The sequence below is a fragment of the Onychomys torridus genome, chromosome 1 (genome assembly GCF_903995425.1).
Source record: "Onychomys torridus chromosome 1, mOncTor1.1, whole genome shotgun sequence".
Classification (NCBI taxonomy): Eukaryota; Metazoa; Chordata; class Mammalia; order Rodentia; family Cricetidae; genus Onychomys; species Onychomys torridus.
In genome coordinates this window covers 15,961,059-15,974,302 of record NC_050443.1, presented here as the reverse complement: position 1 = coordinate 15,974,302, position 13,244 = coordinate 15,961,059, and positions in this window count along the sequence as shown.

The window sequence follows — 13,244 nt, the reverse complement described above, 5'->3', positions numbered from 1 at the left end:
CATTATTATGTTTAGTTACCATACACTAATAAAAATGTGTCTATAAAGCTATACAATCAGCTTAAAAAAAAAAAAAAAAAAAAAAAAAGCTCAGCCCCAGCAGCCCACCAGTGGTAAGAATCCTGCAGGCAGGCTGTTCCACCACCATCACCACCCAGTGGACTCTGTAACCTGCAAGACCCACTCTGCCACCCAAGCCCACCAAACCCATCATCTTCCTCCTGGCCAAACATCCCCCGCAACATCAGCATTCCCCTAGAGGCACAAAAAGCACCCAGTGCACGAAATGGAAGAGGTGCATGACTGGTCTCCCAGCCAAGCTGCTTCAATCCCTAGGCCCTAAGTCCTAAGGCACATCCTGTGCCCTCCCCTTCCCATCTGAGCCCCAGAATAAATAAAGAAATTAGGGTAAATTTACACAACACAGTATTACTCAGCCATAAAAAAATGACACTATGATTTGCAGGCAAATAGATGGAACTAGGAAAAAAATCATCCTGAGTAAGGTAACCCAGACCTAGAAAGACAAACACAGTATGTACTCACTCATAAGTGGATATTAGATGTAAAGCAAATGATAACCAGGCTACAATCCACAGCTAGGCAACAAGAAGGATCCTAAAAGGAATGCATGGATCACCCTGAGAAGAGGAAATAGATGAGATTTCCGGGGTAAACTGGGAGTGGGGGAGGGGATAGAGAGATGGGAACATGATGGATTGGAATGGCTGAGCTGGGGGAGGGATGGAAAAGGAGAGCACTGAAAGAGATAACTTGACAGAGGGAGCCATTATGGGTTTAGGGAGAAACCTGGTGTCAGGGAAACTCCCAGGAATCTACAAGGATGACCCCCAGCTAAGACTCCTAGCATAATGGAGAGTATACCTGACCTGGACTTCTCCTATAATCAAATTGGTGACTACCCTAATTGTCATTATAGAGCCTTTATCCAGTAACTGATGTAAGCAGATACAGAGACCCACAGCCAAGTACTGGACCGAGTTCTGGAGTCAAGCTTAAGAGAAGGATTATATGAGCAGGTGTCAGGGGGCGCGGGGGGGGGGGGGGGATGTCAAGAGCATGACAGGGAAACACACAGAGATAGCTGACCCAAGTTCATGGGAGCTCATCAACTCTAGACTACCAGCTAGGGAGCCTGCCTAAGCCCTTTGCATGTGGGTGAGAGTTGTGTAGCTTCATCTGTTTGTGGCCCCTAGCAGTGGGAACAAGATCTGTCATGGTACATGATCTGGCTTTTTGGAACTATTCCCTACTGTGGGATGCCTTGCTCAGCCTTAATGCATGGTGGAGGAGCTTGGTCCTGCCTCAACTTGATATGCCATGCTTTGTTGACTCCCATGGGAGGCCTTATCCTTTCTGAAGAATGGATGGGGAGTGGTAAAAAGGAGATGGGGGAGGGAATGGAATGAGAGGAGGGAGGGGAAACTGTGGATGATATGTAAAATAAATTTAAAAAATTTCATTTAAAAATTTTATAAAAAGAAGGAAAATGCATTAAATATATAAATGGGGCTTTTGTTCCAACTAGTTCATGGATGAATACTGAATATTAAGATAGAAGATTCAGCATAAATTACATTTTTATTTTACTAAAAGTAAATGCTAATAAACGGTTTTTATATCAGTAACAGCTTTACAATACTACTGTTAATTTTTTGTTCCCACACAGGGTTTCTCTGTGTTATAGCTCTGGCTGTCCTGGAACTCACTTTGTAGACAAGACTGGACTTGAACTTACCAAGATCCACCTGGCTCTGCCTCTAGAGTGCTGGGATTAAAGTTGTTCACCACCACTGTCCAACTTGTTTCAACTTTTTATAAATTCAGAATTTTCTGCCAATGTCAATTATCTGCCTTGTTTAGGTATCTATCTCCTGTGATTCCCCAGAATGATGTCTGGTTCTGGGTCTCCCCTTTCTTGGTCTTATTGCTGTTGCTACCCAGGGTGATTTGGGCACAGGAGACTAATGAGAGGATGTTACAGGGAAATGGAGAACAATTCCCCTGGGGAATGTGTGAAAAGATGAAACTAATGGGGAATATTATGAGAATAGATAAAAGTTTTTTTTTAAGATTTTTCTTAATTAGGTCATTTGAATTGGGAAGTACCACCTTTAATCAATCTTTTGAGGTGGATAGATCCACCTTAAATCTGGGCTCCACATCTGTAAATAGTATGTGAAAGAAGGAAGCTCTGCCAGCGTTGGTGGTGCACGCCTTTAATCCCAGCACTCGGGAGGCAGAGGCAGGCAGATCTCTGTGATTTTGAGGCCAGCCTGGGCTACAGAGTGAGTTCCAGGAAAGGCACAAAGCTACACAGAGAAACCCTGTCTCAAAAAATAAAAAAAAAAAAAATAATAAAAAAATAAAAAGAAGGGAATGGCTCAGTTGCTTTTAGCCTACCAGCTACGGGTGGGTTAAGACTTCTATTGGTCTTTTTCTGTGTCAAACACACAGATTGCAAGCCCAGCACCACTTAGAGATCTTTGGCAACAGTTAACTCTGCAGCTCTCACACAATTGAGCCTGTATGATAATGAGTATTCAGAGACCGGTAATACCTGGGGGGCACTCACCAACCTAAGACAGAGTGTCTGTGTGGCCTGGACAGGCGTCTCCATGACAGGTAAGGTGACCTGCTGACGTCCCACACAATCTAAGTCAGAAGCTCATTTTTTAGTTAAAAAAAGAGGGGTACCTGTAGGGCCCTGGCCCCTGTTTTGGGTAACTATTGCATTACTTGCTGACCTTGACCTTGATATCCTCCCAATGCTAATTTCCTGAGAGATTCCATGCTCCTGAATGCTTAAGGGAAGTTCCTTGTCTGTGTATCCTGCATATTGTGCATTAACAGCTTAGATGTAAGATTGCAAAACATCAGAAGCAAACTTTGGCCCTCCGGGGTTCTCTCATTGTGCTGTAAGCCTGTATTTAAGACCTCTTCCCTCCTTCAATAAACAGCATTTGACATTCAAAAAGAAAAAAAAAAAGGTCATATCTTAGCCATAGAGCGTGTTTGTCTCCATATTTCTCATGCCAACTCCATACCTCCTCCTCAGGACCTGAACCCCACTGGAGCTGGACTCTGGCAGGGTTTTATTGCTGTGAAGAGACACCATTACCACAGCAACTCTTACAAAGGAAAACATTTAATCGTGGCTGGCTTACAGTTCAGAGATTTAGTCCATTTCCATCACTGTGGGTGGTACAGTGGTGTGCAGGCAGACATGGTGCTAGAATAGGAGCTGAGAATTCTACATCTGGATCCATAGGCAGCAAAAAGTGACAGCCACACTAGGAATAGGTTGAAACTCTGAGACCACAAAGCCCACCCCCAGTGACCACTTCCTCCAACAAAGGCACACCTAATAGTGCCACTCCTTATAAACCTATGGAGGTCAGCTATTTTCTTTCGAACCACATCTCTACTCCTGAACAGCTCTAAACCTGTAGTTTGTAGTGTTTTCCTGGTCTTTCTAGACTCTTCCACAGGCCTCTGTCAGCTGTGTCTGGACTTCAGCACAGCCACGTTGAACTCTGAAAAATCCAAAACCCAGACATTTTGTAACCTGCACATTTGCACATTACCATTACATGTTAATGTGCAATAGAAGAATTCATATTGGTAATTAAGATTGGAATAAAAGAACCTGTGATAGTCAGCAAACAGCTATGAAGCAAAATTGGAATTACTTGACTGTTGGAGCCCACCTAGGTTTCCTAGTGGCTTTTCCCAGCAGGACTGCATAAAGAGGTTGATTGGACCATGGGCCTGACTACCAGGTGTTTGTAAGGGTCTACACTTGGCTGAATCTAGAAAGGGGGAGGTCTTTTGCTCCTCCTCTTGTCATTGTTACTAAAAGACCTTTGGAATAAAGTTCTGGGCTAGTGGTCAAGGATCCAGGCCCTCCCAAGGCTATCCTGCATTTCTATCTGTTTCTCTTCCCTCTTTATTTCTATGTAAGTTTCTTATCCCTCATTCCTCAAGAGTCCCTGGGATAAATACATGTGGGATATGGTCTCCCACAGATTGTGCCACTGAACAGGGACAAAGACAAAGGCAAAAAAGACAAAAAACCCCAAGGACTTGGCAAAAGGAATGAGGGTGTATCACAAGTGAGAGGCATTCCAATAAGGAATTGAAATATGAAGGTCATGGTATGTTATTCTCAGGTGTGTGGGTTAGGCAGTGAAATGTCACAAGGCTGCAAATTAGATTTCTTTCTGTCTAGGTGTTCTCTCTCTCTCTCTCTCTCTCTCTCTCTCTCTCTCTCTCTCTCTCAATTTCTACCTATAAAAATTAAGGAAAAAATGCAAAGTAGAATATAGGAAAATAGTGTAGGAAGAAATTTAGATTATGGTAGTATACAGAAATATTGGGTTAGAAGAAAGAAAAAACTTAAAGATAAGCAGCTAGACAGAGAAACTATGCCCTTAATTTTCTAACTATGGGGATACAAATGCAAACTCCTGAGGAAGAATCAGAGGAAATATCTACCAAAGAGCTTAAGAGGAAGAAAAAGATTCCTGTGGGAAGCTTTTGGTCCCAATTGGCAGAGGAAAGAATTTTCCCTGAGGCAAATTAGGATGAAATAAAACTTTCATTCTGGTAGCACTACCACTGTATGGAAATATCATATCAACAGAATTAGTTTCCTTCTAGCCATGAAGCCAAAGTTCAGAGAACAGAAGTTTTTTGGAAAACTTGATGGTCTTTCTCTCTCAAAAACACAAAGTTTTCTGGGGGAAAACTTAACCTCTCTCTGAAAAACTAAAAAGTCTTTCAGGTCTTTGCTTCTCAGATTCTCTTTCTGTAAGGACATAATTAGATTCACTTGGAGACATCAGTATGGGAGAAATCACCTCTAATGGCTTTAGAACCAACAACCCTCTTAGAATATGGCAAATCCTCGGAGCCGAGCTAGGACAGGACGGAGAACTATCTGGGAGAAAAGTTCTCTTTTCTATCAGAGAAAGGACCTTTCTAAAAAGCTTTGTTTCAAGTGCTTTTGGCTTCCCTCACTTACCTGGGGAACTGAAGCCCTGAAGCGTTTTTTTCCTCTGGCAATAAGCCACTGTCTGAGTGCGCACAGACAGATGGACACAACTCACTCAGGGACAGGGTTAGGAGAAAGGTCTGATTAGGGAAGTACACCTGTCCTAATGCGAGTTTAGGGAGAGGTCTTTTGCCCCTCCCCTTGGCATTATTATAAAAAGGCCTTGTAATAAAGTTCTGGTCTGGTGGATAAAGATCCAGGCCCACCAGAGGCCATCCTGCATTGAGCATCTTATTGAGCATTTCTGTGTCTCTCCCCTCTGTATTTCTACCTAAGTCTCTTGTCCCTCATTCCTCAAGAGTCTTTGGGTTAAATAAATGTGAGCACTGGTTGCCCACACTTGACAAATTGTAACCAGTGAGACTGACACCACTTGTAAATTTATTGCTCATTCAATAACTCCTGACATTGTGGAAATACACACAACTACACTGTACACACATGACCATACAGCACCATGTAAAATACACAAGTGTATCTATGTTTCTATATAACACAAGCATAATCACACAGTATCTTACAAGGTGATTTTTTTTTTTTTGGTGGAAACAATAAAATGCTCAATATTACCCATGGAGGTTTGAGAAAATGACCACCATCAACACATAGGGAATGGCACTATTGGGCCTTGCTGGAGTGGGTGTAGTTTTGTTGGAGGAAGTGTGTCACTAGGGGGTGGGCTTTGAGGTCTCAATTGCTTAAGCAAGCTCTCTCCCTGATGCCTGAGTATTTGGATGTAGGGATTCAACCCTTTCTCCAGCACCATGTCTGCATACTGCCATGCTTCTCACCATGATGATAATGGACTGAACTCTGAAACTGAAGGCAGACACAATTAAATGTTTTCCTTTATAAGAGTTGCTGTGGTCACGGTGTCTCTTCACAGCAATAGAAAACCTAAGACATTACCAATTACTGAATTTTCTACTAGACAATAATTAATAAATAAAATCTTTAAAAGAAATACCAAATTCAAATAACTCTAGAAAAATTAAATGGAGGAAAACTGTGTATATTTGTGATCTTGAAAAGATATTTCTCTCTTTAGATATTACAATTATCATCAGGGCTGGAAAGATGGCTCAGCAATTAAGAGCACATGCTGTATTTTCTTACATTAGACCCAAATTCACTCTCCATCACCCACATGGTGACTCACAACTGTCCTAACTCCAGTTCCAGAGGGATCTGGCACCCTCTTCTGGTACCCTGAGGCACCAGGGCACACAGAAAGTGCACTTACAGACAAGACATGCATATACATTAAATAAGTGTCTTAAAATATGAAACTATCTCCTATTAATTTTCATTTACTGCTGATGGCATCTTTATACTGGTTTAGGGTTTCTTATGTAGTTTCTTGACTTGAATGCTTAACTTTTTCCAACTTTGTCAATTACTCCTGTGCCAGGGACAGTGCTTATATTTGGGGTGAAAATGGCAACAAAAACAAGGTTCCATTCAAAACAGTCTTGCTCCCTGCTTTCAATGAATGGTATTAATTTTGTACACAACTTGAATTCTGTTGACATTATTATGTTCTTCACTCAGAATTTTGGTTTTTACTTACATTTGACCCAGTATTTAAGTATCCATAACTATAAAAATTTGAAAGTAATAGTATCTCCATGTAGATTACATATCCATAAGCTAGACCTTTTAGTGGACCTCTGGCAGCTACCACCTTACCCAAATGAACAAGTTTAATTTCTTTTTTTGTTGTTGTTGTTTTGTTTTGTTTTGTTTTTTTGAGACAGGGTTTCTCTGTAGCTTTGGAGCCTGTCCTGGATAGCTCTGTAGACCAGGCTGGCCTCAAACTCACAGAGATCCACATGCCTCTGCCTCCCGGGTGCTGGGATTACAGGCATGTGCCACCACCACCTGGCTAAGTTTAATTTCTTAAATAATGTGATAGCTGCCACCTAAGCATTTCTGGATATGTTGCAACAAGATACACAATCTTTAATGTATTCTTATCCAAAATGAGTCATCTGAACCTAACTTTTCTCAGATAGAAGGCAATAGTGGCTAAAGGCTCGAAATGTAGTTTGGTGATTGAGCTCCTATCAGCCACACACGAAGACCTAGCTTCAATCAACACTGAAAATTGAATAAAGGACAGAGCAAGGCCTAATCTTTATCTATATTGGATTCACCTTAGGATACATAAATTTGAAGCACAGTGTGAAGGCCAATGACAAATTTCTGAGTTTCTTAAAACTCTGGATCATTTCCTGGGCATAATAGTCTCACCTGATATCTGTGGTCTCTTAGAGTCTGCAGGACAACTGCACAGACCCTTCTAGCTTTTATTAGAGTCTCCACTAAATGGGAAGGTGTAATTCTAATAGGCCTACCTTTATATGTTACTATAGTTGGAGAGTTTCTCCTCAGCCCCTGCCAATCTCTGTCAGTCTGACAACCCACTTATAAAATAAACACACAGATGCTTATATTAACTGTTTGGCCTAATGGCTCAGGCTTCTTGCTGGCTGTTCTTATATCTTAAATTACCCCATTTCTATTAATCTATAAGTTGCTACATGGTATCTTAACATCTTCTCATGGCGGCGGCTGGCAGCATTGCTCTGCCTCAGCCTTCCACTTCCCAGAATTCTCTTCTCTGCTTGTCCCACCTATACTTCCTGCCTGGCTACTGGCCAATTAGTGTTTTATTTATTAACCAATCAGAGCAACACATTTAACATACAGAACATCCCACAGCACTTCCCCATTTCTTTTATTTTTTTAAAGTAAGGTTTTAACTTTCACATATTAAAATTACAGATAACAAAACAATTATCAAGCATGAATTAGTTACACTGTCTAGTATATTTATAATATTTAGTTTATTTGTATTTGGCAAAATTAAAGAAGATATCCTATCTATCCTATATTTGTGAGTCTAAGTTTCATATCGAACTTATCTTTTATCATAACTAAGGAAAATTGTAACTAACTAGCTTCAACTATATCAAAGACCTCAGAAGGATATAATACTACCTGAGAAATGGGAGAAGGATGCAAGCAACTTTTGGAGTCTTGCAAGAGTAGATAGAGACTGCTGGCAGCCTGGACAGTCATCCAAGGTTCCTTTGTAAAGTTGGGGCATCTGTCTTCAGCCCACAGGTCTAGAGTCTCTCAGTCACTTTTCTCAGTGTCCTGTAGAATGTCTGGCAGTTTCCTCTGTGAAGCAGAAACCTGAAGGACCATTTTGCCAAGAAAAGTTCAGTGGTAACCTTCCTATGGGTCCTGCATGTCTAGTCAATCAAGCAGTCTAGGCAAGAACAGTTTCATACCCAATGGCTGTTTTTGCCAAGGTGAAGATAAACTCCATATAGAGTGTCTTCAATGCCCAACCTCCTCTCTGAAGTAAATCCAGTACTGCCAGGAGCAGACATGTCTCACTGTCCAGAAAGTCTAAATTTTTAAAACATTTTAAATGCCATATTCTGTAGGTCTTTGAAGTATTTGAAGATTACCTATGTATCTAAAATATATCTATGTATACCTAGAAAACTTAACATGCTACAAGTTTGACTATCATAGAAAACTAATTAATCTGTATTTCTTATATATACAGTATAACAAAATTAAGTTCAAACTTGTATCAATAAAATCTATACCAATGTAAAACATTTCAAACAAGTTGTTGCTCTTTAAAAGTAGGTTCATTAATCTACCCTTTCATCATATCATATCCAAACTATTCCCTTTTCTTCTTTAGAAAGAGATTGTATTTATAATCAAGCCGATTTAAATAAAAATATTGGTTTTTCTCTGTTGCACACTAGAGGGCTCTTCTGATTTGGGACACAAGAATCTCTTAACCTTTTCTTTTAGCAATATGCCTGGGTTTGGAGGAGTGAGCCAATTCCATCTCCAAAGCCAGCTTGATGTATTTGGGAATTTGGGCATAGGTTCTATTACTACTTCCTGATGGAAGGGGGTGCTGTATCTTATGGAGACACAAAGAAAATTTTAGGATTATGGAGTAGTCCATGAGGGTGTATTGTCTGAGCTGGTTGCCTTGAAACCATTTTGGATGTTGGATCATTTGGGCCATGGTGTCATTGGAGACCTTTCAGGTCTTGGCTGGTCAAAACTGATGTATCTTAATCTGGAACAAATCCATAGCCTCTGGCTTTCTGTGGAAACAAAAGCAGTCTCCTTTCCAAAGCAACATATCCTTAGATCCAAATTTTGAAGTCAAGGTACCTTTAAAATATACATATTGGTTTAACTCATCTGCCTTTAAAATCAATTGTCTCTCTACAGTTAAAAATCCCAAAGACAACACAATCCACTTTCTCTTTGTAACATCCATCTTTACATGGCTTAATTTTTATACTACCTTTACTGTCTCTTTAAAGACTTTATTTTTAAAACTATGTATTTCTTTATATAATTGTATATATTCCTTTTTCTCTCTTTTCTAAGCCTACATGCATTTTCACACACATTGAAAACTATTGTATCTGAATCTGTCTTATTGTGAACCTACTGCTTTAAACTGCAGCATTTCTAAGACTGAAAATGCACTGTGGCTGCTGGCTCCATCCCCATCAGCTTCCCAACATGGTGGTGGTACAGTTTACTGCCAGCTCTGGGTCTGGAGTCATGTGTACCATCAATTATCAGAAGCAGTTCTATCAAAGCAGCATGTAGCCTAAAAACTTTTTTTTTTTTTTTTTAACTAACAAAAACTATATACAACACACAGCATAGTGTGAAGCTTGGAGACACCTCTGTGTAACATAGTGTAGACCAAGCCCTCACGCACACCACAAAACCGCCATAGAGTAGCTCAAACCCACAGGCTGCCGCTAACTTAAGAGAGACAACTAGGAAGCTATTTTTAGCTCCGTTTTAGAATCTTTTTACTCAGGTTTTAGGTGGAAACTCTTGCCCCACATTGGGCACCATTTGTAGCTTGAGAGCTTCACTCCAGCCCCCACCAAGCCCTGTCAGTCCGATAGCCCACTTATAAAATAAACACACAGATGCTTATATTATTTAAACTGTTTGGCCTAATAGCTCAGGCTTCTTGCTGGCTGTTCTTATATCTTAAATTAACTCATTCCTATTAATCTATAAGTTGCTGCGTGGCTTGTGGTTTACTAGTATCTTCTTCCCCCCCTCCCCCCTGGAGCTGAGGACCAAACCCAGAACCTTGCACTTGCTAGGCAAGCGCTCTACCACTGAGCTAAATCCCCAACCCCAGTATACCAGTATCTTAACATCTCATGGCGGCAGCTGGCAGCATTGCTCTGCCTCAGCCTTCCATTTCCCAGAATTCTCTTCTTTGCTTGTCCCGCCTATACTTCCTGCCTGGCTACTTGCCAATCAGTATTTTATTTATTAACCAATCAGAGCAGCACATTTAACATACAGACCATCCCACAGCATGTTACTTGTTCTTTCTCCCTTCAGCTTTTAATACTTTCTTCTGTGTTTTGGTTATTATGCAGCCAGGAAACTTCCTTTTCAGGCCCAAGGCATTTGGTGTTCTGTATGCTTCTTGTGCTTTTATAGTCATCTCCCTCTTTAGGTTAGGAAAGTTTTCTTCTACAATTTTCTTGAAAATATTTTCTAGGCCTTTGAGTTGGGGTTCTTCTCCTTCTATTTCTATTATTCTAAGATTTGGTTTTTCACTGTCCCAGACTTCCTGGATTTCTGTGTCAGGAACTTTTTATAGGTAACACTTTCTTTGAGCAATGTATCTATTTCTTCTATCACATTTCAGTGCCTGAGATTCTCTCTTCTATGATTACAACTGTAGTTCCAGTTGATTTACCTAGATTTTCAACTTTCAGAATTCCTTCAGTTTTGATTTCTTTATTGCTTCTATTTCTTTTTTCAGGTCTTGAAAAGTTTTTGTTTGTTGGGTTCAACTGTTTTTCTTAGCTTTCTTGAAGGGATTTATTCATTTCCTCTAATTATCTGTGTCTTTTTCTTGATTTAAGGAATTTATTCACTTCTTTTAGAACCTCTATCATCTTCATGAAGTTGTATTTGAGTCCTTTTTCTCATGCTTCAAATGTGTTGGACTATTCAGTACTTGCTGTATTAGGATGGCTGGGCTCTGATGGTGACACTGACCCAGTTGTTGATTGTGTTCTTATGCTGGAATCTAAGCCTCAGAGTTTGGTGTGATTATAGATCTAGGTGCTAAGTTCTGGGTTTGTCTTTGTTGGATGGGTGTTTTGTTCTTTGGTTTCTGTTTCCTCCCTATTCATCTGGTTGCTAACATGGTCTCTTGTTGAGCAAGAGGTCTTGGGCCCAAGTTGGGGCCTGGGACACAGTGATAACAGTGAAGGGAAGAACCAAGAGTCTAGGAATTCTGCAGGCAGGGAAAGCTACCTGGAGATGTGGATGCCTATGTGTCCTCTGACCCAGCAACAGTCTCTGCCCCAGTTGGAGGTTAGTATACAGAGACAAGGAAGGGAGGGAGAATTGGGGGCCAGTGTTTGGGGTGGGGCACCAAGAGAATGTAGGTCGGTGGGTGGGTTGCCTAGATGGAGTTCTGGTGATGTGTCCTATGGTCCAAGCAGAAAGTCTCCACCTGAGCTGGAAGATGGGATATGGCAACAAGGAGGGGAAGGGGTTGGGAGTTGGGTCCTAGGTGTGTTCACTGAGAGTGGATGTCCATGGGTGGGCAGCCACCTGATCTTCTGGGAGGTATGGCATGTGCTTGGCCAGGTGGTGTCTGCCACAGTTGGGAGCTGGGACACAGCAATGAGGATTGAGGGACAACTGAGGATTGATATGTTGGGTGCTAGAGTGAGAAAGGTCTTCTGGCAGGCATTACCTGTGGTTGGGCAGATGATATCTACCCAAGGAGACTGAGAAAGTGAGGAAGATCCACGGGGTGGCTGGCCTACCTGGTCTTCGGGCAAGCACAGCCTGTGGTTGGGGCAGGGAGTGGGGTGGTAAGTATCTACCTAAACAAGAGTGTCTAGGTCATTTCTTTAATAATATGGTTCTGTAGTAGAGATGACACTCCATCTTAGCTGTTGTGGTAAATTATAAAATGGCAAGTCTAAAATTTTTTGTTTCTGAAAAAGGGTCTCTAGACAGCCAAAGTTGGACTTGAAGTCACAATGTAGCTAAACTTGCTTCCAACTCTAGATTGTCCTGCCTCAGCATTCCAAGTACTAGGATTCAGCCATACACTATCACACACATCTAACTCTAAAGCATATTCTTTTTTTTTCTTTTTTTTTTTTTAATTCAGAAAGGGTTTCTCTGTGTACCCACCCTAGCTATCTGGAACTAGCTCTGTACACCACTCTGGCCTTGAACTTACAGAGATGCACCTGTCTCTGCCTCCTCAGTGCTGGTTAGATTAAAGGTGTGTACCACCACCATCAGGTTTTAAAAGATAATCTTAATGGTATAGCCCCAAATACCCATATACACAGAAAAACAGAATCAACATAGTAAACTGTTGACAATTTTGAATCTAGATGGGACATAGAAGTCTGTTGTTGAGTCTTCCAACTTTTCCATATATAAAAAATTTCACACATGTATTTTTATAAGTAGTTTCAATTTTGGCTATTTTTGTTAAATGTTTTACAGGAAGGTCACCAGAGAAGACCATTCAGACAAGAGTTTATAGCCAACTGAAAGTCATTATTCCAGTTTGCTGGAACATCACTCAGGTATTTGTGACCAAAGTGTAGCCCCAAGCATTCAGAGCAAGGCTGTTAAAAGAAAACAACCACATCCTGTTATCTTGTTCAACTGCTGGAAAGGGAGCTTTTGCCCAAGCAGACAGTTAAACAGAAGCCAGGATAAAGTAGCTAGATGATCTTGACCTCTGGCTCCTAGACTATAGTTGGGGAATTTTTCACAAGATTCCCCATCAGAAGTCAAATTCTGCTCAACTTAAAATGGCCTCAGCAAGAATATGAGATGGAGGAGCCTCCGCACTGTGTTTCCCTGTCACAAATGTATAGCTTATCTTAATGTCTGGGCAGAGAGCACACATTATGGGGTTTTACCTTTTGAAATTTCTGTGTTTAACCCCTTTAAAAAAGTACTTATTCATTAACAGTTGTGTATTTAACAACTCCACACAAATACTTAAAGGATTCTCAATGAAAGTCCTTTCACGTAACTTTTCATGCATTAGATGTATACAGAATGAAGTTATTTTAAA